Source organism: Phascolarctos cinereus, unplaced genomic scaffold, assembly GCF_003287225.1.
Source record: "Phascolarctos cinereus isolate Bilbo 61053 unplaced genomic scaffold, phaCin_HiC Scaffold_1;HRSCAF=81, whole genome shotgun sequence".
NCBI classification, from domain to species: Eukaryota; Metazoa; Chordata; class Mammalia; order Diprotodontia; family Phascolarctidae; genus Phascolarctos; species Phascolarctos cinereus.
This window is the reverse complement of record NW_027555514.1, coordinates 15413968-15437449: the sequence shown is the minus strand read 5'-3', so window position 1 is coordinate 15437449 and position 23482 is coordinate 15413968. Positions and strand designations below refer to the sequence as shown.

Genomic DNA, 23482 nt, shown 5'->3' with positions numbered 1-23482 from the left:
TACTAGCTGTGTGAACCTGAGCAAGTCACTTCAACCTATTTGCCTCAGTTTCCTCATCTGTAAAATGAGCTGGAGAAGGAAATGGCAAATTCCTCTAGGCTCTTTGCCAAGAAAACCTCAAATGGGGTCACAAAGAGTCGGACACAACTGAACAACAGCTACCAAAAAAAAAAGAATGAAACAAGAATATTCACCTCTCAACTGTTTCTGATCCCCCTAAGCCTCTTAATTTCTTAGCATTCCCTTTCCTAAGTGGGAATAGCCTTACCTTTTCTGTGCCTGTTTTGTTTGTATTCTGGGTAGCTTTTTACATAATTGCCTTCTTTTTGGAGAAGATCCCTTGGACTAGCGGGAAAACCAGAATTGCTGCTCGGGAATCTGTGTGTGTGTGGGGGGGGTGGAACTGAAGCCAGGGGAGCCTTGGGACCCTATTAAAGAGACAGGCAGGCAACCTGAGAGCAATGAACGCAGGACAGATCTCAAGGGCAGGCAAAGGCCAAGGATTCGGGAGGCTGCCAGCCCCTGTGCCCTGAGCCTGGCTCTCTGATGGGTAGCTTTTGGACCTCCAGAGCTTAGCACAGTGCCTGGCACAGAGCAAATCTTAATAAATGCTTGTTAATGGTTATGGACAAAATAAACACAAGAATTGGGGGAGAGGTGACATTGTTGTGCTGGTGAACTTTAACAGTTCTTTTTGTGACTGCTTCATGACTTATATATGGGAACACAAATTCCTTGAGTGTTTTTTGTTTCTGACGAATTATTTTGAAATTCGTATACAAAATATCCCTAGGACAGGCTTGCTAAGATACCACAGCTGAGAAAATGTGCCTGGATCAAGTGATCAAATGTTATGCCATTAGACTGATTTGCTCAAATAAACAATCTAAACTGGCTTCAAAGACTTAATACTTGACCTAAATTCCATTGGAGGAAAAAAGTCAACAGCAAACTCACTCACAGCACGAGCTTTTGTTTTATTCTGTTTTGATTTTGGTAAAGAGACTACTTAAAGAATTAAAAATGGCTGCTTGGCTTGGAATCCTAGGATTGGAAGAGGAATGGAAGAAGAGGAAAGAGACCTCAGAGACAATGGGTCCAAGCCCCGGAAACATCAGCACTTTCCAAAATAATTTGGCTGAATGTATTCATGCCAGTGGCAGACTCACTCACCTTGCAAATTTGGGGCAGTCAATGTGGGGCATAAGGATAGTAATAGCTGACGTTTATTTAAAGCTTTAATGTTTGCGGAATGCCTTCCACCCGGTATTTCACAACCCTGGGCATTTGGCAGGAAAGGAATTATTGTTCCCACTTTATAGGTGGGGAAAATGAGGCTCAGCTCTCCCACTTTATGCCTGTGGGAGCTTGGGCAAGTTATTTTTTTCCTCTCTGGGCCTCAGTTTCTCCATCTGTAAAATGAGGGTGCTTGACAAAATGATCTCTAAGGTCCTTTAGAGCCCCAATATTCCACAGTTCCACAGCACCAACCAATTAGAGCCACGCAGGACTTCTAAGACCACATAGTGCAATTCCCTTTGTTTACAGATCAGGAAACCAGGGCCTAGAAAGGATAAAAAAAAAAAAACCTCATTCCATTTCACACAGGTAGTTAGGATCAGAAGCAGGATTGGAACCCTTGACCTCTGATTCCAGAGATCTTTCCCCTTTACCACACTGCTTCTTAATGACCTCAGGTTTAAGTTACCTGGGATCACTAGGTTAATATATACCAGAATGGGCTTGGACTCAGGTTTGCCAGTGAACCAGGCTGCTTCTAACCCTTATTTTGCTTTTTCATACTGAACTGTGGGTGATTTCATCAGTCTAAGGAGCTTCCTCTCTCAATGGAGATCAATGCAATTCAGCCCATCAGGAACCACTTATTAAGTGTTTATCATATGCCAGACAAGCGTTCACTGACTTAGAATCTTAGATTGCCACCTGGAAGGACTAAAAGGAGAGATGGCTTGTCCTGGGTCAGTATGTGACAAGGGTGGGCGTTGGACCCAGGTCATCCAAACCCTGGGGGGATTGCCTCGACACATTTCGAACATCCATCAGAATATGAATGTCCGAGCTAGGATCATTATTGGGACCTCAGAGATGTGAGTTGTGCAGCGCACAATCCCACCTAGTCCTACAGCAGGAACCCCCTGCCTTGAAGATACCAGTGAGAGGTCAAGGATTTCGAACTATGTGCCACCTTTCTTCATTTTATTTTTATTTATGCTAACAAGTGAGTCTAATACCGGCCGAAAGCTTTATGCTGGAGTATGTCAAGACGAGATTGATTGGAGAGAAATACAGGGTGGGATTACTAACAGAGTAGCTCTCCAAAAAGGTTAGAGGGAAGCACATCACAATTATCACCGTTTGCAACAGCAGTCGATTCTGCCTGTTTGTGACTGAACACTCATTTTTTTTTCCATCGCCTTTCTTGTTGCTATGTTAATATCACAGCCATGTTTGTGCTCATTTACACAGCTTTTAGAAACTCAATTTTGTCAACACTGGCAGCTTTTGACAGTGGAAATGAAAGGCCCTATTCTCTGGGATTTTCCAAGGAGCTGATGACAGCTAGCTCATTGAAGTTGTACATTTAGCAAGTGAACAGCTTATGAAACTGAATGGTGATAGAAATTTTTTAATGATATTTAAATGGCCTTGCTGGAAGCCCCCAGTGACCCTTTCCCTCTTTCGAAGCAAAAATTAGATTTCCCTATTGAAAGATGAGAGCCTTAAATGAAAAACTGAATGGCTAGAAAGGGATGATTTCTATAGCTTGGGCAAAGAGGGCAGAACTGGAGCAAGGAAGAGGGGTGGTCTGAGTGGGTCACCTCACCTGGCCAAGAAGCTTCAGTGGCTCACTATTGCCTGTAGGACAAAATACAAATTCCTCTCTTTGTCATTTAAAACATTTTACAATTGTGCTTATATTCTTCCTCTAATCCTAGTACTATTAATTGATTGTTCATCATTATTGCCGTAAGTCAAAGAAAGCATTAAGTATACTCTGTTTAAGAGGTTGGGGAAATATGGGATGCAGTTATAGAAAGACTTCTATCCAAAATGGTTAATTTTTTTAAACTGATACTTTACATGGTAAGCTTCAATTATCCAGAAAATTAACATCTGAGAAATTTCATTTCTCTGAGACTAAATAAATGAAGTGTATAGCCTAATTTTTTAAAAAAAAATTAGCCCTATACTGCATTTGTCCATTTAACAAGGATAGTTCTTTTGATGAGGCATTTCAGCATTTGTTTTTGAATAGCTGTTAAACTGAATACCAATAAAATTTATTTCTTTCAAAAAATTTCACAATCTAGTTCCAGCTGATTTTTCTAAGATAGTTAATATTGCTTCTCCTCATATCCTCTGCATTCTTGCTGAACTTGACCACCTGCTATTGCTTGTAAGCAACATTCTCTGTCCTTTTCTCTATGCTAGGAATGCTCCTCTGACTTTTAGAACTATTAGCTTCCCTCAAGGCTTAGCTGAAGCACCAATTCCTCCCCATTCCCCCCAGTTATCACCTCGCATTCCCCCCATTTTTATCTTGTAGATAGCCTATGTTTTCTCCTCTGGGAACACATCAAAACCATCCAGTAGAATGTAAGCTACTTGAGGACAGGCTCTGTTCCACTGTGTATTTTGGGCTCCTGTCACTAGCACAAAGCCCCCGTTGAGTTATTGAATGAAGTTGGTGAAGATGGATTTGAGGAAACATTGCCTACCAGTGAAAGCTCTTTAAAAGTGGGGTAGGTCAGGAGCTCACTATCGGTGGAGATCTTCATATGAGGCCTGATGGTCACTTGTTGGAGATAATGTACAGGGAGTTCTTGGACAACTACAGGCTGGAATAAATGGCTTCTGACATCCCTTCTAATTCTGTAGGTCTCTATGGTTTTGCTGCTCAAAACATGGGAGGTACAAAAGCAGCCTATTAAGCTGCTTGAAAATTAACCATTTTTCATTTTAAAAAAAAGTTGAACAGCTATTGGTAGAATGTAGACATTTACCAGCAGAATTTAAGTTCCTTGAGGACAGGGACTGTTTCATTTTTGGTTTTGTATTCCAAGCACTTGGGAAATTGCGCTGCAATCAAGAAATCAACCAGAAATTATTAAATACCTGTTATGTGCCAGGGATTGTAATGGGAATTAAGGATAAAAAGACAAAAATTAATCAATAAGCTTTATAAAGTGCTTACCATGTGCCTGGAACTGTGTTAAGTGATAGAGAAAACATATTTTTAAAAAAGTTGATCAACAGGCATTTAAGTGCCTACTATGTGCCAGTCACTGTGTTAGTTACCACATACATGAGGTGCTTAATCAGTATTTCTCAAATTGAATTGAACTGGTATTATGGAGCTGAACAAGCAGTCCATGGAGTTATTCCACCAGGAAATCTGTCGGGGATGGACCGAGCAAACGGCCAGTGAGCTGGGTTCACGTTGGAAGAGGAAGAAGAGAAGGGTTAGATTGTATTTTACAAATGGTACCGTGAATTCTGTAATCCCTAGCAGTTCCCTTCCATCAGACCCCCCATCTTTAACAACTGTATTCTCCCATATTGATAGACTATGACTGTGAATGATGAAACACTATCATCTCTAGATAATGAGAATGATCAGTAACCCAAAGGTCATGGAAAACCACAGGGTGGGCATAAGCAAGCTGCCACATATTGCCAGCAATGGCTGATTATTATTATGAACTAGAAAAGTCACCTGACTGGCTGGCACTATTCATAATAATCTCCCTTGGGGACAAGAGCAGAGAACAGTGGGAAGAGCTAAGGCTGCAGAGTCCAAGGATCTGAGTTCAAGCTCCAGCCATTTACAAACCATGTGAACTTGGGAAATTATTTTTCCTCTCTGGAACTTTGTTTCCTCCTCTGCAGAATGGAGTTCTTGCATTCAGTGGCTTCTCACATCCATTCCAGCCCTAAATCTATGGTCTTGGGTCAACAGGCATGACAGGAAAAGGGAGTGAGCTGGTCAGGTAGCAAGAGTAGGAGACAGGAGACGAGCAGGTAGAGGGTTCCATGATACACTGGGGATACGAAAAGGCCTGAACAGGGGGCAGCTAGGTGGAGCAGTGGATAGAGCACCAGACCTGAAGTCAGGAGGACCTGAGTTCAAATCCAGTCTCAGACCAAACACTTGACACTAACTAGCTGTGTGACCTTGAGCAAGTCACTTAACCCCAATTCCCTAAAAAACAACAACAACAACCAAAAAAAAATGAAAAGGCCTGAGGGGAGGTCTCTAGTTCATTTATTCCTCTAGAGTATTCACAGGTTTGCGTCCCACAGGAAGGCATAGAGGACAAGCTCTGCAGTGGTGGTGAGACTCTGAGGAGGCCAGTAGTGGATCAAGTCCTGACTTGGAATCTTGCCTCAGATACTCACTGGGTGACCCTGTGAAAGTCACTTAACTTCTCTTAGCCTCAGTTTCCTCATCTGTCAAATAGGAATACAATAGCATCTACCTGCTGGCCTTGTTTTAAGAATCAAATTAGATTTTATATGGGTGTAGGTATGGTGCTTTGTGAACCTTAAAGTGTTACATAACTATTAGCTTTTATCATCCTCATTGCTGTCATCATCTACACTGATGAGATCAGAGATCTGTTTAAGCAGTTGAGGGTGAGCAGAACACTCTGCTTCCCCCCCCCCCATACAAGTCCACTTTACAGGAGCAAGGGCGCAGTGTGTCCCCAGTGATGGGTTGGGTGATTTTGTTTTTTAAGCTTAGAAATCCTTTGCATTTTTACCTCGAATATTTGCAGGCTTTTCCGGGCTGTTATACATAATCCACTCCCTCTAGTGTCAGAGTGTGCACATGATCTCAAAGATGATTTGACAAAAAGGGCCGTAAATATTACAGTAAGGCTCTGACTCCTAATGATGCCGTATTTCAAAGCTATTAAGCCAAACTGATAAAGGGAACGGCAGCGCTGACGGAAATGGCTCTGAAGCACTGATGTTGTATTTCCCCTGATTTTCTGAGGCTGCTGATCCCTCATCACCACAAACAAACCCAGTTTACACCGGGCTGAAAGCTTTCCAGAAGCAAACAGGAAGCCCTTGATCTTCGTTTCATCTGGAGACTTGTCTTATTTGCCCTGTTTCCCAGAGGAAGAAAGTAAGAGGCAGAGAATAGGAATGCAGAAGTCAGGCCAGGCATTTATGGGCTAGGTCATTCTCTCTCCTTTCCCCCTACAGCTAAGTGGCGTCACAGTGGGCTTAGAGTCAGGAAGACCTGAGTTCAAACACTCACTACCGGTGTGGCCCTGGCAAGTCACTTAACTGATGTTTGCCTCAATTTCTTCAACTGTAAAATGGGGATAACAATAGCACCTACTTCAAAGGATTGTTGTAAGCAAGGATCAAGTGATATTTGCAAAAAGTGCTTAGCCCAGTGCCTGACACACAGTAGGCACCATATAAATGCTAATTCCCTTTTCTTCCCTTTTGCTGCTGCCCCCTTCCCGTATCTAGCTGGTGTAAGGGGAAGAGCATTGGCTTTTAAGGAGGTCTGCTCGAAGCCCACCTCTGATTCGTACTGCCTGTGACCTTGGACATATCCCATAACCTCCCTGGGCTTCCATTACCTCATCCCTAAAATGGCAGGGGGTTGGGCTGGATGGTCTCTTCCAGCTCAAGATCTGCTCCATAACAGCTCTCAAATCTGTCTCCTTCTATGCACTCAGCCACCCCAGTTCAGCTCTCAGCTAACCAGGCCTGAACTGTGAACATCGTGATGACCTCAATTAGATTCTTAGCTTCTAGTCTCTTTATTATTCAGTTGTTTTTCAGTTGTGACATGGCCCCTTTTGGGGGTTTTCTTGGGAAAGATACTGGAATGGTTTGCTGTTTCCTTCTCCAGCTCATTTTACAGATGAGGAAACTGAGGCAAACAGGGTAAAGTGACTTGCCCAGGGTCACACAGCTACTAAGTGTCTGAAGTCAGATTTGAACTGGAGTCTTCCTGACTCTAAGCCCGGCACTATTTACTGTCCCACCCAGCTTCACTGGTTCATAGTAGGTGCTTAATAAAGTGTGTGTTGGATTGGATTGGGTCAGATTTAGCCCTAAGAATGGGGAACCTGCCTCCCCACTGAACAGGATAAATTAAGGGACACAAGAACAGACATTGCAAACAGAGGCAGCTGGAGGGGAAATGGCAAAGAAGTTGAAGGTCCTTCTCTAAAGACAGAGGGAACAGTGTCTAAGCCCCAGCCGTCCCTTCCCTTCTCTTCAGTTCTAATCCATAACCCTTATAGACTGGGGGGTATAATGGGCACTGGCTACATTCTGCCATGGGTCACTCTCTGGTGTTCCTTATGCGTCTCCTAGTCTTTGCTTCCTGAGTGATGCAGAAAGTGTCGCCTCCGATCTTAAAGATTTCCAGAATAGCAAGGTAGCTCTTAGTATCCATGGGCTCCCCTTCATCACCACTGTGCCTTGACCCCCAAATAAATATTTACTGCTGTAGGTACTCATGACTGAGACAGAGAGGAACATGACTGATGAAGGTCTTCACCATTACTCTTTTGTCCCCTACCTTCAGGGTCAGGCACAGCAGATACAGATGCTTCCTAGCTGTGTGACCCCTGGACAAATCTCTTCACTCCTCAGTACAATGAGGATTCTAATCCTTGAAGTACCTGTTGAATATGGATATTGGGAGGTTTAAACACAATCATGTGCTTTGCAAGCTCTAAATGGCAGCCAGTATTAGTGTGACTTGTACTCATGGGGCTGGGGCAGGTGGCGAATTCAAGGGAAGTCAGATAAAAAGCAGGCATTGGGTACAGGTCTGTCCAAGGTCAGACAGTTTGCCAATGAAGACAGCCAGGGCCAATGATCCCACTGCCAATATGGTATGTATCTCAAGGGCTCAGTCATCAGATGGCTAAGTCAGTTCTTGATTATTAGAAAATCTATCCCTCTTTTCCACTCCCTTCATCTCCATTTCTTTTGATGACATCGCCATTCTCCTAGTTCTCCAGGCTTAATGGCAGACCGATCGGCCATATCTGACAATACATATTTGTTCTTTGTATTTTGTTTTTACTGCCTATTTGGGGGGTTACATTATTTTGACCATCGATTTCAGAGCTGGAAGGGCACCTAGAAATCAGCCTAACCCTGTTTACTTCACAGATGAAGAAACAGGCTCACAAAAAGTGAAGTCATTTGCCCAAGGGCATGCTGGGAATAAGGAGCAGGATTGGATGCCAGGTGCTTTGATTTGAAATCCAGTGTGCTTCCCACCTCACCACACAAGTTCCCATGATGTTTACAAATGTGAGTAATACAGAGCCATCTCATAACGACTTTCTGTCCCTCTTGAAATAAGCGTTTCCACCGCCTCTTTGTTAAAATAGGTACATTCGTTTTCATTTCATTGGCAAACTGTCCACAAGGCAATGGTGAACATGCACACATACCCTGCACATGGAGACAGCTAGAACCAGCACTCCCTATTCTGATAGAGTTTCTTTGTAACATATGTTTTGTCAAGATGTTGTGACGTTACCTCCGGATCGGCTGACACATTCTCCTGACTTTACAATGTAAATGTTTTGACAGAGTCAACATTTCCTATGGACAAACAGAGAAAGTTGGCAATCCCAGTTGCTGAAAAGACTCCCAGATCATGCAGTCCACGTTATTAAGGAAGGAGATAGCCTGCCCATTGTTTATTTTGTTTGTATTGAGTCCCAGAAGAGAGAAAAATGCTTTTCAGTTGTATTTTAACATGAGCACCAAAGGGAACTAGATAGTGTCTTGATTCCCATTTACCATTTTCCTGTGGAGAAGTCAGGCCTCTGCCTTTTAAATCAAACCCCCAACGGAGCCCCCCTGGCTGAGATGAAGAAGTAGAGCCTCTCTGGTTCCAGTTCACAACTTGGAATATTAAAAATGACTTCGCCTAGTTCTTGATTTGTCTAAATTTGCTGATGGGTGATGGAATTTGCTCAGCCAATTTTCCATCCCAGTTTGTAAATATGTGGAGGTAAGTAGACTTCTTCCTTCTCTAGGATTACTTGTGCAGATTAGACAGGAGTCCTCGAGGCTGGTTCTCCAGACCCATCTCTGGGAAGATTCTGGATAAATCCTTTGTACCCTGACCATGTTTCCTGTTGTTTTCCAATCATGACTCACAGAGGATATCCAAGAAGTTCCTTTTATATAGGGCTGTTGTGCTGTTTCTCCACTGGCCAGGCCACACAGTCTTGGACACAGTCTGTCAGAGCATGGTGCCAATGAAGTTGGGAAGTTTATGCTGGCTAGCCATCCAAATCAATTCCATTCACTCAGTTCTGAGGTCATATACTCACTGAATTCATCATCCTAGGTTAAACTAGGGGGTGCAGAGGATTATGTACCAAACTTGGAGTCAGAAAGACTTGAATATGAATCCAGCTGTCAAGTGAGGATAATAAGCACATCTATACCACAGAGTGGTAAGGATCAAGTGAGGAAATGTATGAAAAGGGAAAGGAAGAGGAGAAATATAGCACCTGCTATGTGCCATGCACTGTGCTAAGCACTTTTCATTTACTTATTTTACAAATATTAACTCATTTGATCACTTTGCAAAGGTTTCACAAACCTTAAATCTCTATCTAAATGCTGGCTCTTATTGTTATTGTTGCTATGATTATTATCCGGGGTGCGTATCCTACATGTGGTATATCTGGCACTTGCTTTACGGCCACAGATGGTCAGCTTATCTCTCTGAACCTGTTTCCTCACTTGTAAAATGGCTGTGTAGTCTCTAACCCACAAGATGGCTAGAGCATCAGACGGGATGATGGCCCTAAACGCTTGCTAAACTTGTTACGTACACTTTGTCTGCTGTCATGATGGCCGTTGTTGCGTTTTTTCCAATGATTTCACCCGTGCTCCCTGAGAGGTGGCATGACCTGATTGATGGAGAGCCAGCCTCAAAGTCAGGAAGATGTGGGTTCAAGTCCCAGCTTGGACACATCCTGGCCGTGGCACCCTGAGACCGTCCCTTAGCTCCTCAATGCCTCTGGCAGCTCTCTAAGACCATAAGCTTCAGATGAACTGCTCATCTGCATTGGGGGAAGGAGTTTCTTCCCTGGAAGTTCTTTGAGGCAGGGGATGTTGAAGGAGAATAGATCCTGTGATTTCATCAGTATGGAAGTACAGGAACATCTTCTACGAGTGCAGATCAGACAGACTGAGACCTGGGAAAGACTTTAGTTTTAAAAGGCTAAGGCCACCCACTGCATCCTGGGCCATCGCCAATCATTTGGACTTGTCTTACCACTGGACTCCGATGACTCTGGAGGAGGGAGTGAGGCTGATGCCTGGCAGCTCTGCCCCACTTAAATCCGATTCACGCACAAGTCAAGACATCACTGTGTGACATAATTGGTCTTCTTTGAGAACGAAGAATGAGCAACCACAGGGTTGCCTCAGACACTGAGAGATTACTTGACTTGTTTATGGTCACACAGCCAGTCTGTGTCAGGAGAGCACTAGAAATCAGGACTTCCAGCCAAGTGCTCTAACCATTTCACATGCTGCCTTTTGGCATTGTCCTCCCCACTGGCATCATTCCAACTCCAGTGAGTAGCTCAGAAATATGTGCCACCAGTTCAAGAAGGACAGGGTAACAGAACGTGGTCAATACACATGTATCCATCTCTGTTGAAGAAATATCAAAACTCTCGCCTTACTGGCACTGGGTTGATAATATCATCACGGTATGTCAGTCGATCAGCAAACATCTGTCAAGAGACCTTTTTCCATTGACTGCACAGCTGGAGTTGTCTGAGCCCCAGTCAGCACCAGCGAGGCTGTTTGCTACGTTTCTGTTTGAAGGAAGGAGAAGCTTAGTTCACTTGCACTACGTGGTAAGGGGGTAGGGCACAAAGGATCTTCCTTAGAGCTTCCTTCTCCCAGCCCTGCCCCACTGCCAGGCCACATAGCCCTAGAGAAGCTGGAGGGAGTTTTGGGTAGTTCATTCCCTTTGTTCTTTCCCATTCTAGATGCAGGAAGTTAAGTCACTGATCCACAGAGTGCTTCAGCCATGGGGGTCAGGGTGAACAGGAATCCAAACTGAGTGTTGCACACCTATGCAAACTGTGAAATGCTGGGAAGCCAACGTCCCATGCGTGACTCCAGCCCGGCAGAAGCCGGCAGTGATGCCGGCCTTGTGGCAATGGATTTGGTGGGACCAATGCTATGGAGGAACAGAACTAAATTATGAGCTTAATCTCCACCCTACCCCTCAGACTGAAGTGGGATGAGGGTGGGGTTACACCCCTGAAAATGTCTGTGTGTTTGTTATTGCTTCTTTGAGGAAAGCATTCCTTTGTAAAAGCTAATCTTCTGTTTAACAGACTTGGAGAGTTAATCATTGGGCCCAGAAAATGAAGAGGGACATGACTGGTGAGCCAGTGGTAGAGAGGTACCCAACTCCTTCAAGGAACCAGGTGGTCCTAGGGGGATGGAGTGGGCCATAAATATAACAGAAATATGGCCTCTGAGAGGCTGGATCAGGGTCAACCATGCTAAACACTGAATGAAAGTCAGGCTCCAAAAAGATCTCAACAGGCCAGAACAGGTCCAAATTGAATCAAGTGAAATTTAATGGGGTAATATAAAGTCTTAGACTTAGGTTAAAATAAATCCAGTTCACAAGAAAAAGATGGGGCTGGAAAAGACTTGTTTTGTTTTGCTGGACTGCAAACTTAATATAAATCAACAGCTTGATACGGCGGCCAGCAGGAACGAATAGGATCTTAGAACGCTTTAAAAGAAGCTCAGGTTCTGTGAATGAAGAGCAGATGGGTCTGCTCTCCTCTGCCCTGACCATATTCCAGCTTAGGAAGGACACTGATGAACTGGAGGACATCCCAAAGAGAGCACCTAAAAGGTGGAGGGCCTAGAGCCCATGCCATGGGAGGGTCAGTTGGCATAGATTTGCAGTTTTGTGTACAATCATCTTTTTTTTTTATCATACTATGTTATGGAAATGCTTGTTTTATTCCATAAATTTTTTAAAAAAAAAAGAACAGGGCATGTTTAGCTCAGACAAGGGAAATTTGTGGGGCAGGGCACTTGGGAGAGATGAGAACTGTCTTCCAGTATTGGAAGGTTTGTTTTACGTAAGAGAGATCAGACCTGGGTTGGTTTTGTCTGTTGTTTTGGGTTTGGTTTGTCCCAGAGGGCAGAATCAAGGAGCAATTGGATGAAGTTGAAAAGAGACCTATTTAGATTGCAGGGAGGGAAGATCTGATGACTGGAGCTATCTAAAAATGGAATGGCCTTCCTCCTCAGGAAGTAGTGAGCTCCCCATCACCTGGAGGTCTTCAAAGAAAGGCTAGATGACCACTTAGGAGAATTCTCTCTAGAGTTCTTAATCAGGGAAAGGTTGGAGTAGATGCCCACTGAGGCCTCTTCTGCATTTCTGTGTCCATAGTGAGAGAGATTTCACCATCTGGCGCTTGACTGTGCAGCATCACGGAAAGTAGACCAGTGGGATCAGTGTCAGGCAATGACTCATCACCTCTGGGAACTATGACATCTTAGCATGGAAGGGCCCTCAGAGACAATCTAGGTCATCCCTGACGTTTTGCAGAGAAACGAAGACCCAGAGAGGCTAGGGAAGCAGTATGGCATAGTATAGAGAGAGCTGGGCTTGGAGTAAGAAGAACTGAGTTTGAATCCTACCATTGGGCGCTCACTGGCTTTGTGACCCTGGGCAAGTCACTTAATATCGCTGAGTCTCCTTTAGTCTCCTTTCTTCATCTGTTAAATGGGGATAATAAAAGTTCCTACCTCACAGCGGGATTAGGAGACTCAAATGAAATAACTACTATCTGTAAGGTGCTTTTCAAGCCTTAAAGTATTACCTAAAAGCCAGCTCTCGTTACATGACTTGGTTTGTTCTCAGGAAGGGCTATCAAAGGCCTCTGGATCTCCGTGGCTAAGAGATGGTGGCTTTGGTCAGACTGACCGAGTGGTCGACTTCACCCCTTCAGAGGAGGTGAGGGTTCCTTTACAAAAATCACTGATGGATGCCTGAGCATCTGCCAGCTTAGCACAAAAGGAACACGAAAGCTTTACTCTGGTGAAAGTGTCGCACCCCCTCCCTTCATCTGCTGAAAAACTCATTTTCATTCAGAAGAAAAAAAATCATCATGTTTTCCCCCAATCACCATTTTTCTCAAATTTGAAAAAGAAAGGAAGAAAGCATAGGCCAAGTGTGGGTTCTCAATCTGTATTATTCAGGAAGTATATAAGAAGACATTGAAGTACCCCTTGACCACCAGCCCTCTCCCCCCCCCCCCGCAGCTAGATTGCCTTTTTCCAGGGAGAGCTTCCATGCCATTGAAAACCCTGGTTTCTTGCCTTCAGTAGTGAAGCATCAGCAGCCCACGGCCCACCAGGAACCACCAAGCAGCAGAGGCAGGAAAGATCAGTAGCTATAGGTGCTAAAGCACAGGTCAGACTCCAAGAATGCCCAACGGGAAGGGTCACTGCCAGCCTTGGCATTTGTTGACCACGTCTGCTCTTTGATCACAGTGGCATCGTCTCCAAGCAGCACAGCAGCCACGTAGGTGGAGAGTGAGCGGCCTGTGGAGTCCGTGAGTAAGTCACACCATTCATGGACTCTTGCTCACCCACGCCTTCCTCAAGGGCTTCTGACTTCCCCACCGCCATGATAGAGGCTTTTTCTCCAGGTCTCTTCCCTCTTTCCCAAAAACCTTCCCCCTGCTCTTGGACAGTAGGAAAACCCAGCCCTCTGAGGGACAGTAAAAAGATGCTTGGATTTGGATTCCAAGGATCCGAATGTGGGATCCAATGTGGGTTCAAATCCCAGCTCTTTTACTTACTCCCTCTGTGGCGTTGGGAAGGTCACTTCCTTTCTCTGGGCTCAGTTTCCTTCTCTCTAAAAGGAAGTGTCATTCATTGACCTCTGGGGACTTGCTACCTACTTCCTGTATGACCTTGGGTTAGTCACTTCTCTAGACCTCAACTTTCTCCTCTAGAAAATGAAATATTTGGACTAGATGACCCCAAGGTCTCTTCCCATTCTAAATCTGATTCTCTGCCTCCTCTCCCCCAAACCCCTCCCCCAAACCATTCTTTCTTTGAATAAGAATAATCATTTCTTGAAGATGAGACATTTTCTAGATGTTCCACTAGAGGGTGCTTCAGGTATACATATTTACATATGCATGCACATACCTGCATGTAGTATGTTGGCAGGAACACATTAAATATCAATTCATTTTTAAGCAATGTAGGATATGAACATAATAATTGTGTTATGACTCCTCTTTGTCCCTATCCTCACCTCTCCTCTGACATGGACAAATGGCTATATCAAAGAAGCCTAGAGGCTCTGGTATAGAGCTCTGGGTGAACAAGGCAGCAAGCAATGGAAAGCTGATTGGGGTTGAAAGTAAGCTCCCATCTGCCTTGCTCCCTCTCCTACAAAATGGCTGTGTGAAAGAAGTGGGATTTCATTCATTCTTTCCAATGGTGACCAAGGAGCTGGTGAACTCTGTGATGGGAGAGAAGGCCTGGGGTCATTAGGAGCTTAGTAGGACAATGGGGGAGGTAAGCATCTTTGGGATCGAAGACTGGGAGTGGGAAGGTAGGGAAATGAGGAAAATTGGGCAACTGGAAGCCTTGAAATGGAGAATGAGAACTTGAGTGATGGATGTGGAAGGGTAGAGTGTTGACTGAATAAATCAATCAAGTCATCCTTCCCTACTTTGCCCTGGTGCTTTAAATAGATGAGAAGGAGTCTCAACCAATTAGTCAATCAGAGACTTTAGACTAAGTGTGAAAAATCCTTAGATGAACTAAAATCTAGATTGACAACAGGTAGAGTGCTTGGATTAGCTGAGGAAACAGTCGCACTCTGTGGATCTTCCATAAAATAGTAGACCAGCACTAACCTTGGATCTAAAGATTAAGAGTGGAGAGAGAGCTCAGGAGTTTGGCAGCCGAGAAGGTGTGAGGACAACCAAAGCTGAGCCAGAAATAAGCAGCAGCTTCGGGGCAACCCAGCAAAAGAAGAAAAAGAAAGTAAGACTGAGCTGGGGCACAGAAGAGCAATATTGTGGAGTGCCACTAGCCCTACAGACATTGCAGCTCTTGAGATTCAGGCTGATACTAACACACAAGGACTTTAGGAAGCTCAGAGAAGGGATCTGTTCTTTCCCAGACAGTACCTGTCTATTAACAGACATGGGAATATATTATGCTCTTTTTCACCCAGACTGAATTTGTCCTCAACCATAAATACTATTATAGTATTAGTACTTGAGTATAATTATACTCTATAAAAATACACACCAATAATATAATGGAACAAAATTATGATAACTATATAACAGTGTAACAAAATACATACACCAAGGAAAAATGTAAATACAAATTGAGTCAGGCTCAAACCTCTGCCTAAATGTTAGGAATTTTCCTAACTGGGGGCTCAGAGCAATTGCGGCTGCACTCTTAACTTTATAAATTCCCTACAGCAGCAGAAAGGGGACCTTCATGGAACTGACAAGCCATTTTATTTTTCTCAGGCTTTAAAAAACCTAATTATTTTAATAAGATGTTACAGAAAGAGCATTTTCTTGTTAAATTTTGATTTTTAAAAAAAGATAGACCCATAATTTAATTTGAGTCAGAAACACATAATGAGGAAAATCTCTATTCCAGTGCTGAGGTATTAACTCCTCTACAAGTTTTCATCTTAGAGAATTGACTGAGCCACTTAGAAGTTAAGTTACTTGCCCAAGGTCACATAGTTAGTGTGAGAAGTGGAACTTGAATGAATGAATGAGTAAACACTATGTTATGACCTGGGGATACAAGTAGAGTAAAGTGAGATAGTCTCTGCCCTCAGGAACTCACATTCTATTTAGGGGAAATAATACATAAAAGAAAGTTCAACTTCATGGCAGATAGAAATTCTCAGCAATTTTAAAATTCAAAGATGTGAGCTCATTTTTTCCTCATTTTCTGGCTTTGTAGCCATTCTTTAGCCACACTATCTCTCCAGTTATAATTCTCCCTCCACACTACTCAGATGCTTTCTCATGAAGTGAAGGTGACTCTGGATTCTTGAAGGCTCTGTCAGTAAGGGCTAACTCTGACAGATCCCACCAAGCCGGAATGGTTTTGAACAGGGGTGCGGAACCTTCGGTCTCAAGGCCACATGTGGCCTTCTAGGTCCTCAGGTGTGGCCTTTTGACTGAGTCCCAAGTTTTACAGAACATATCCTTTATTAAGGGATTTGTTCTGTGAAGTTTGGATTCAGTCAAAGGGCCGCACTTGGGGACCTAGAGGGCCACAGGTGGCCTGGAGGTCCAAGGTTCTCCATGCCTGATTTTGAATACCATCCAGTGATGCACTATATGTTGGTCATTTGAAAGACAACCTAAGGAAGTTTGGAGACATGGAATTCCGGGTTGAATATCAAGTGATAAATCTGTTTCCTAAAGCATGGAGGGATTGCAATATGCATGGGGGAGGTCATGCACACTGAGGAAAGCCTCATCTTTGACATATTAATGTTAGCATGATTTATATACCCCCATCTGCTTTTAGAGACAGTTGGGGTGGCCAATGGGCATTTGAAAAGGACAGGCATTACTGAAGCAACATGAGAAGATGGCTTTGATCACGTTACTCAGAATAGGCTGATGGGAGAACCCAAGGTGGGAATGTTGGCAAGGAGAAAACAATAATAACCCAAAAAGAAGATGACGGGCCCCAGAATCTGCATTAGCTGTCCCCATAAATACTAAGAAGATATTGCATAGGGGGGAAAGCAATGACATGTAATAATAGGTTGAAGAAATAGGCATAGAAAAAAACGAGAGAAAATGAGTATTTCTTGCTCGGGAGTTGGCAAACTAAAAGTTAGCTTCCCTTGGAAATACGTGGAAACCAGGAAGAGCTCAGTCCCATCACTCTCCTGCTCAATGACCTTCCCTGACATCCTGGGACCCACCAATTAAGGCCAGATTCTTCTTCGTGATACTCCCTATGTGATCCCAATCTGCTTTTGTAGGTTTATCTCTCACTCTTCTCATAGGGAATGAGCTGCTGATTATTTTTACTAACACTGTGACATTTCCAGCCTCTGTACCATTCCTCATGCTATTATCTCCAGGTGGAATGTTCTTTCCCAGTTCCCATCACCTCCTACTCATTTATCAAAGCCCAAATCACATGACACTTCCATCACAAAGACATTCATGATCTCTCCAACATCCCCCCCCCCAAACACCTGCGTGTGACCATGTCCTTGTAGATCTTCCTTTGCCTTTCTTTGATGGTATTTTTCACATTCTATTTAGGGCTAGTGTAGGGAGAAGTTGTTGCCTTGACCTAACTGACTCCATTTTGTATTTAGGCCTCCATTTTGTGATGAAGTGTTTTGATGTTTGTTTTTCATAACTTGTTTTTCAATATTAGGATAAGCATATTTGTGGTATAGGTTGGTAAGTAAGATAGGTGTATTCATAAACAACATGAGACCCCCAGATAAGACAGGCCACCAATGGCAAGATTTGGTAAATAACCTTGTCATTGGTTTATGTCTTCAAGCACCAATTAAATTACTTGGTAAACCAAGTCACTGACCACCAGGCAGAACCTCAGTATAACCAGCTAACACTCACAGCTAGAACTATGAGAAACCTATCAGAGATTCCCCAGCCTTCATGACCTGGGCTCATGACTGACTCTGGCTCCTGTGCTCTCATCCCTGAAGTTCAAGCAACTTTCATGCTCACTGAGAGCTGATTTAGTGGCTGAGATCTGCTGACTTGCTGGGCAGACATCTTGGAGAGAGATACGTGGCCACTGGCTGGGTAGAGAAGAGACCTTGTCATGAAGTGCCAGTATGAGATGTGCTTACTGGGGAGCTCTAGGAAGTCAGGCTGGGAGTTTGTTTCTAGACATGGAGAATGCTTTTATTTTCCGATAGATAATATAAACTAGTGTTTGCATGCATTTGATTAATAGAGTTTGATGGCTTAAGTTTAATTCAGGAGAGGGGAACCTCCAGCCTCAAGGTCACATGTGGACTTCTAGGTCCTTAGTGCAGCCTTTTGACTGAGTCCAAGTTTTACAGAACAAATCCTTTTATTAAGGGGACTTGTTCTGCGAAATTTGGATTCAGTCAAAGGGCTGCATTTGAAGACCTAGAAGGCCATATGTGGCCTTGAGGCCACAGGTCCCCCCCCCCCCACCATGGTCTAATTAGTGTTTCTTTTGTATTAGTTAGTATAAGTAATGGGAAATCCATTTTGCACACACATAGTACATTACAGCTAGTAACTCATTGTGTTTTTGGAGCATGGGGTGGTTCTAGTGCAGAGAGAGCTGAACTTGGAGTCAGGAAGACCTGAATTCAAGTCCTGCCTCTGATCATACAGACTGTGTGACCCTGGACAAGTCACTTACCCTCGTAGTGCCCCAGGTGACTCACAGAGCATACCTTGCCATGCAGATGTCTTTAAACATTGATTTAAAAAAAAGGTTTCCCCAATGTGCATTTTCTACACCAATGAAATCACATCTGGTTTAAAAAAAATCTCATAGCACAAGATTGTAAGCTCCTTGAGGGCATGGATTACTTCCATTTTGCCTTCAAATATCCAGCCTCCATTACAATATCTTGCCCATAGGAAGCACTGAATGTTTGTTGGATTCCATCAGTGTGTATGTCCTCTTCCTGGCCCCAGACTTGTACCATCATTGTAGTTACCATTTATTAGGACTCCTGTATGTTGGGTACACCCTCTCCCCCCTTCTCTCCTGTGTTATATTTATCAGAAGTCACAGATGACAGTCATCCAGGTTAGGCAGGGATGGGTGAATGACAGTCTGGAGGCAGTACCCACATCAGTGAGATCCTGTATCTAGTGGGATCTATTTGACTGTTTAACATCTATCAGCTTGGAGTCAGGGAACCTGGGTTTGAATACCGCCTCAGACACTTACTATGTGACCAAGGACAAATCACAATGCACCATGCCTCAGTTTCCTCATCTGTAAGAAAATGGGAATTGGATTGGGTGACCTCTAAGCTTTCTTCCGGTTCTAACACACTATAATTCCATTTTCAAAACAGAAACCTGAATGGACCATTTTCTACCACAAGGACTCCTGGAATGGATGCTGTGCCTCTCATTCCTGGAGCTCCAAGGATAGTTTCCTCACCTACAAAATGAGAGTGCTGAACTAAAATGATCTCCAAGGTCCCTTAGAGCTTTAACAGTCGACGGATATTGCTTTATAATCAAAATCAGCTCAGAATGGGCCTACATCATTTTGAAAGCTTGAAAATCTCATCTAAATGTCAGTCTGGCATGTGAGATAGAGGGCTGGCTGGGGAGTCTGAAAGTCCTTGCCTCAGGGATGTGAAGGTAAATGTTTAACAACAGGCTCTCTAAGGGAAAAAATGTATGCACTTGTAAGTTTTGTCTGCCTGGTTAACGTTTTCTCCATCACTTTCCTAAGTCTAGACAATCAACCAAATAACACAGGAAGTCTTAATTTTTAGTGCTTGTCAATTTCCCAGGTAGAAAAGTTTGTATTTGGACTTTAACAATCCACTTTCAAGCAGGGATGACTAGCCCCAGCACATGATTGAGACTGTCCTAGGTTCAAGTACTGCTTGTGACACATGTTGGCTGGGTCAAGACAATTAAAACCTCAGGGCTTCCAAATAAGTCTCAGAGACTTTAAGTTGCAGTGCGGATGCATATCTATCTGTATGCACATATGGGTGCACGTGTATGTATATATGTATGTCGTGTGCAAATGTATGTAATTATTACACAGGCTTCCACATGTGCCTCTCCACTCAGTGGCTAATGCTAATTCCCTCTTGAAATTACTTTTTATATACTTCCTGTTGACTTATCTGTGAACATGCAGTAGAACTCAATCTCCTTGAGGGCAGGAACTGTTTTGTTTTGGCCCTTGTAGCCCCAGTGATTGGGGCAGCCAGGTGGCACCATTCTGTATAGAGCTCTGGGCCTGGAGCCAGGACGACTTGAGTTCCAATTCAGCCTCTGATGCTTACCAGCTGTATGACCCTGGGTAAGTCACTTAGCCCTGTGTGCCTCAGTTTCTTCATCTGTAAAATGAGCTGGAGAAGGAAATGGCCACGCTCTCCAGTATCTCTGCCAAATGGGGTCAGGAAGAGTTGGACACGACTGAAATGGCTGAGCAACAGCAAAGTCCCAATGACTGGCCTTTTGTAAGCGCTTAACAATTGTTTCTTGAACAGAGTTGATTTTCTCCAAGAACTGGGTGAAGAAGACAGGGAAGCAGAGATTATTACCCCTATTGTAAGAGATGAGGAAACTTATCTTCCTAGTAGCTCAAGTGACTTGTCCAAGATGATGCAGCATTTGACCTGTCCTTTTTCCATTACAAGGTCTTTTCAAAATTGGTCACTTCTGCCCCCTGCTGGTAAGATCAGTAAGTACAGTTGTGGGAAAAGCTGCCAGTACCCATCCCCCAAAGCCCCAACAAATGCGTGAACCGTCAATACAGAAATATTGTTCATCTTTGGAAGAGAGCATTTGCTCCTTGGGATTTCCTCATTAGTGAAACAGAAGGCCATAACATGCTCATTTCCACACTGTTAGGCAAAACCAGGCGCTTTTTGACAGTAAAAATGAAACTTCTCTTCACCCTCCTGCTTCTCACCCCCAGTGCTATGGATTTTGTGAATACAGACCTTAGTCCAGGAGGCTCATCATAATTGGCACACCAGATGGGTCTGCGCCAGTGTGGTAGAGTCAACAACAGGCCAATGAAAAGGAAATTCCAATTCTTAGAGGGTCCTAGCTCCCCCCACTCTCCTCTCTTTTGCTTTATACTTGGGTAATATTCTCTAGGAGTTCTATGATAATCCCAAATTAAACAAAACAAGTGGCCCTGAATGGCCTGATCTGACTTGGCAGAGCACAAAAGCCAGCCACAAGACCAGAGATCCTAGGAGGTGTTCAGCATATACTAGCATTCCTCTTGGCCATCCCGAGAGGGCCCTTGCATCTGGATGGCCCCTTGGCTGTTTCTCCATTAATTCTCAGTGGTTGTTCCTTATAGGACTGTCACCCTTGTCTAGGCTGATAGAGACATGAGTTGCCCAAACTGGCTGATGAAACCATGAGGAAGTCATGAAGCCAAGCACTGGGAATAGTAATGGGTGAGTTGGTAACTCATGGGCCCTCAGAACAGATGCAGTTTTCTTAGCCAATGTGGCCTTTTCACTTTTGCACCGATATTGGAAGCAGGCCAAAGGTAAATGGAATCTTTTGCCACTTTACAAAGAAACTCATGAGTAAAACTCCCCTCACAGCCTGCAAGCAACAGCTGTGTCCACAGACCATTCTGGCTGCTGTTTCTTCACTGGAATATATTCAGGACTGAGTGGAGGAAAGGTCCTGCACTGAATCAATCCCCCTTGCAATCTCCTCAGCTAAGTGGCTATTTGCCAGGACAGCGATTTTAAAAGATGCAACTATAATGTTGATAACAAATTCCTACCCACCTACCTGCTAGCCCCAGCATGTAAGTGCTATAATGAAAATGTTGGCCATGCGCAGAAAAGATAAGTGGAAGGAAGGACTCTTTCCAAGTTTGTTAAAATGGAATTGCAGGATTCAAGCTAAATAGATAATATTCTACCTTTTGCCTGAGCTGTATGTAACTAGGGTGAGGTAACTGGCACTCTGTTTCAGAGTGCTGAAATTTAAAGGGTTTACAGAGCTCATGATTCTTCAGCAGCGTAGTTATCACAGATAATTAGTTCAAATAACTGGCTACCAGATGAGCTTTCCTTGACCTGTTTGTCTACACTGCCTCCTCTAATCTGATGACCTCCCCCAGCAGCATTTCAGAGAAGGTTTCATGCCCTTTGCCCCAGGGCACACAAGTTGCTAGTTATAGCTCTGGTTTCTCTTTGGAAGGGTGGGAGAAGCAAGTATTTTGACTGAAGAACTAGCTAGTTAGCTTTAATTGTGTCCATGGCATTGATCTCAACACTAGTCAGACAGTCTTTAGCAGAAGTATCAAAGCATATCTGATCTCAGCTGGGGTTTAATGACAAAAGGCATCATCTCAATTCATGGAGCAATTATTTATCTGGTGACCTTTTCCAGGGTAGAGACTGTTCCATTAAAATTTTTTACTGTGACTGATGTTTCCAATAAACTTAGACTCTCTCCCTTCTTCACCCCCACCCCTATAAATTGTTGATCTTTGAATGTCATGAAACTCTAAGCTGTGAAATTGAAACTGGGGTGGGAGCCTCATAAATGGGGCCAAAGATGAGACATGTCACTCTCATATAATTGTACATTATTAGGACACAAATGATAGGAGACATGCCTGTAGTGGTGGCTTGATGGAATGGTGGGTGTTCAGAATATATGTATAATGGAGGCCAGAGCATTTGTTTGGAAGGGTAGATGTTGAGCTGATGTGTTTTTTGTTTGTTTTTAACAATCCGGTCGAGGTAATTATGGATCATGCATGAAATCTCTTCATATTAACTTTGTCAATCTCTTTGTATTAACTTCTCTGATCTCTTTTTTCAATCAGCCATGATTCTGCTTCTTTATAATCTTCCCAACTATGGAGGAGGACTGACAGTTCCTAAATCAGCAGGGCATAGCAGCCAGACTCCTAAAGGTCCTTTCACTGTGGGGATCCAGGCATTTCCACTATCATTAAGTACAATGGAGAAAGTCTATCACTATACAACACACTATAAAAACCAACATTCTTTTTTAAAAATTAACTAATTAAATTGTAATTTTCAACATTCACTTCCATGAGATTTTGAGTTTTAAATTTTCTCCTCCTTTCTCTCCTCCCCCCTCCCCAATACAACATGCAATCTGATATAGGCTGTCCTTACACATTCATATTAGGCATATTTCACATTAGTCATATTCACATTAGAAGAATTAGAACTAATGGAAGGAACCACAAAAAAGAAGAAGCAAAACAAAACAATAAAAGAAAAGGAGAGCAAAAAGTATGCTTCCTTCTGCATTCAGACTTCATAGTTCTTTCTCTGGATGTGGATAGCATTTTCCATTGTGAGTCTTTTGGAATTGTCTTAAATCCTTGCATTGCTGAGAAAGGCTGTCTATCAAAGTCAGTCATCTCACAGTGTGGCTGTTACTGTGTACAATGTTCTCCTGGTTCTGCTCACTTCATCAGCATTAGTTCATAGAAGTCTTTCCAGGTTTTTCTGAAGTCCTCCTGCTCATCATTGCTTATAGCACAACAATATTCCATTACATTCATATACCACAACTTGTTCAGCCGTTCTTCAATTGATGGGCATCCCCTCAATTTCTAATTCTTTGCCACCACAAAAAGAGCTGCTATAAATATTTTTGTACATGTGGATGCTTTA

The 23482-nt window shown here is 43.4% G+C and overlaps 1 long non-coding RNA gene across 1 annotated transcript in view; it reads left to right on the top strand.

Moving 5' to 3' along the window:
* The window catches only part of LOC110213096 (uncharacterized), a 34277-nt gene that overhangs the window by 5458 nt on the left and 5337 nt on the right, over positions 1 to 23482 (top strand). The window contains exon 2 of the long non-coding RNA XR_002325874.2: positions 19169 to 19463. This is a non-coding gene — a long non-coding RNA (uncharacterized LOC110213096). The remainder of the gene's footprint in view (positions 1 to 19168; positions 19464 to 23482) is intronic.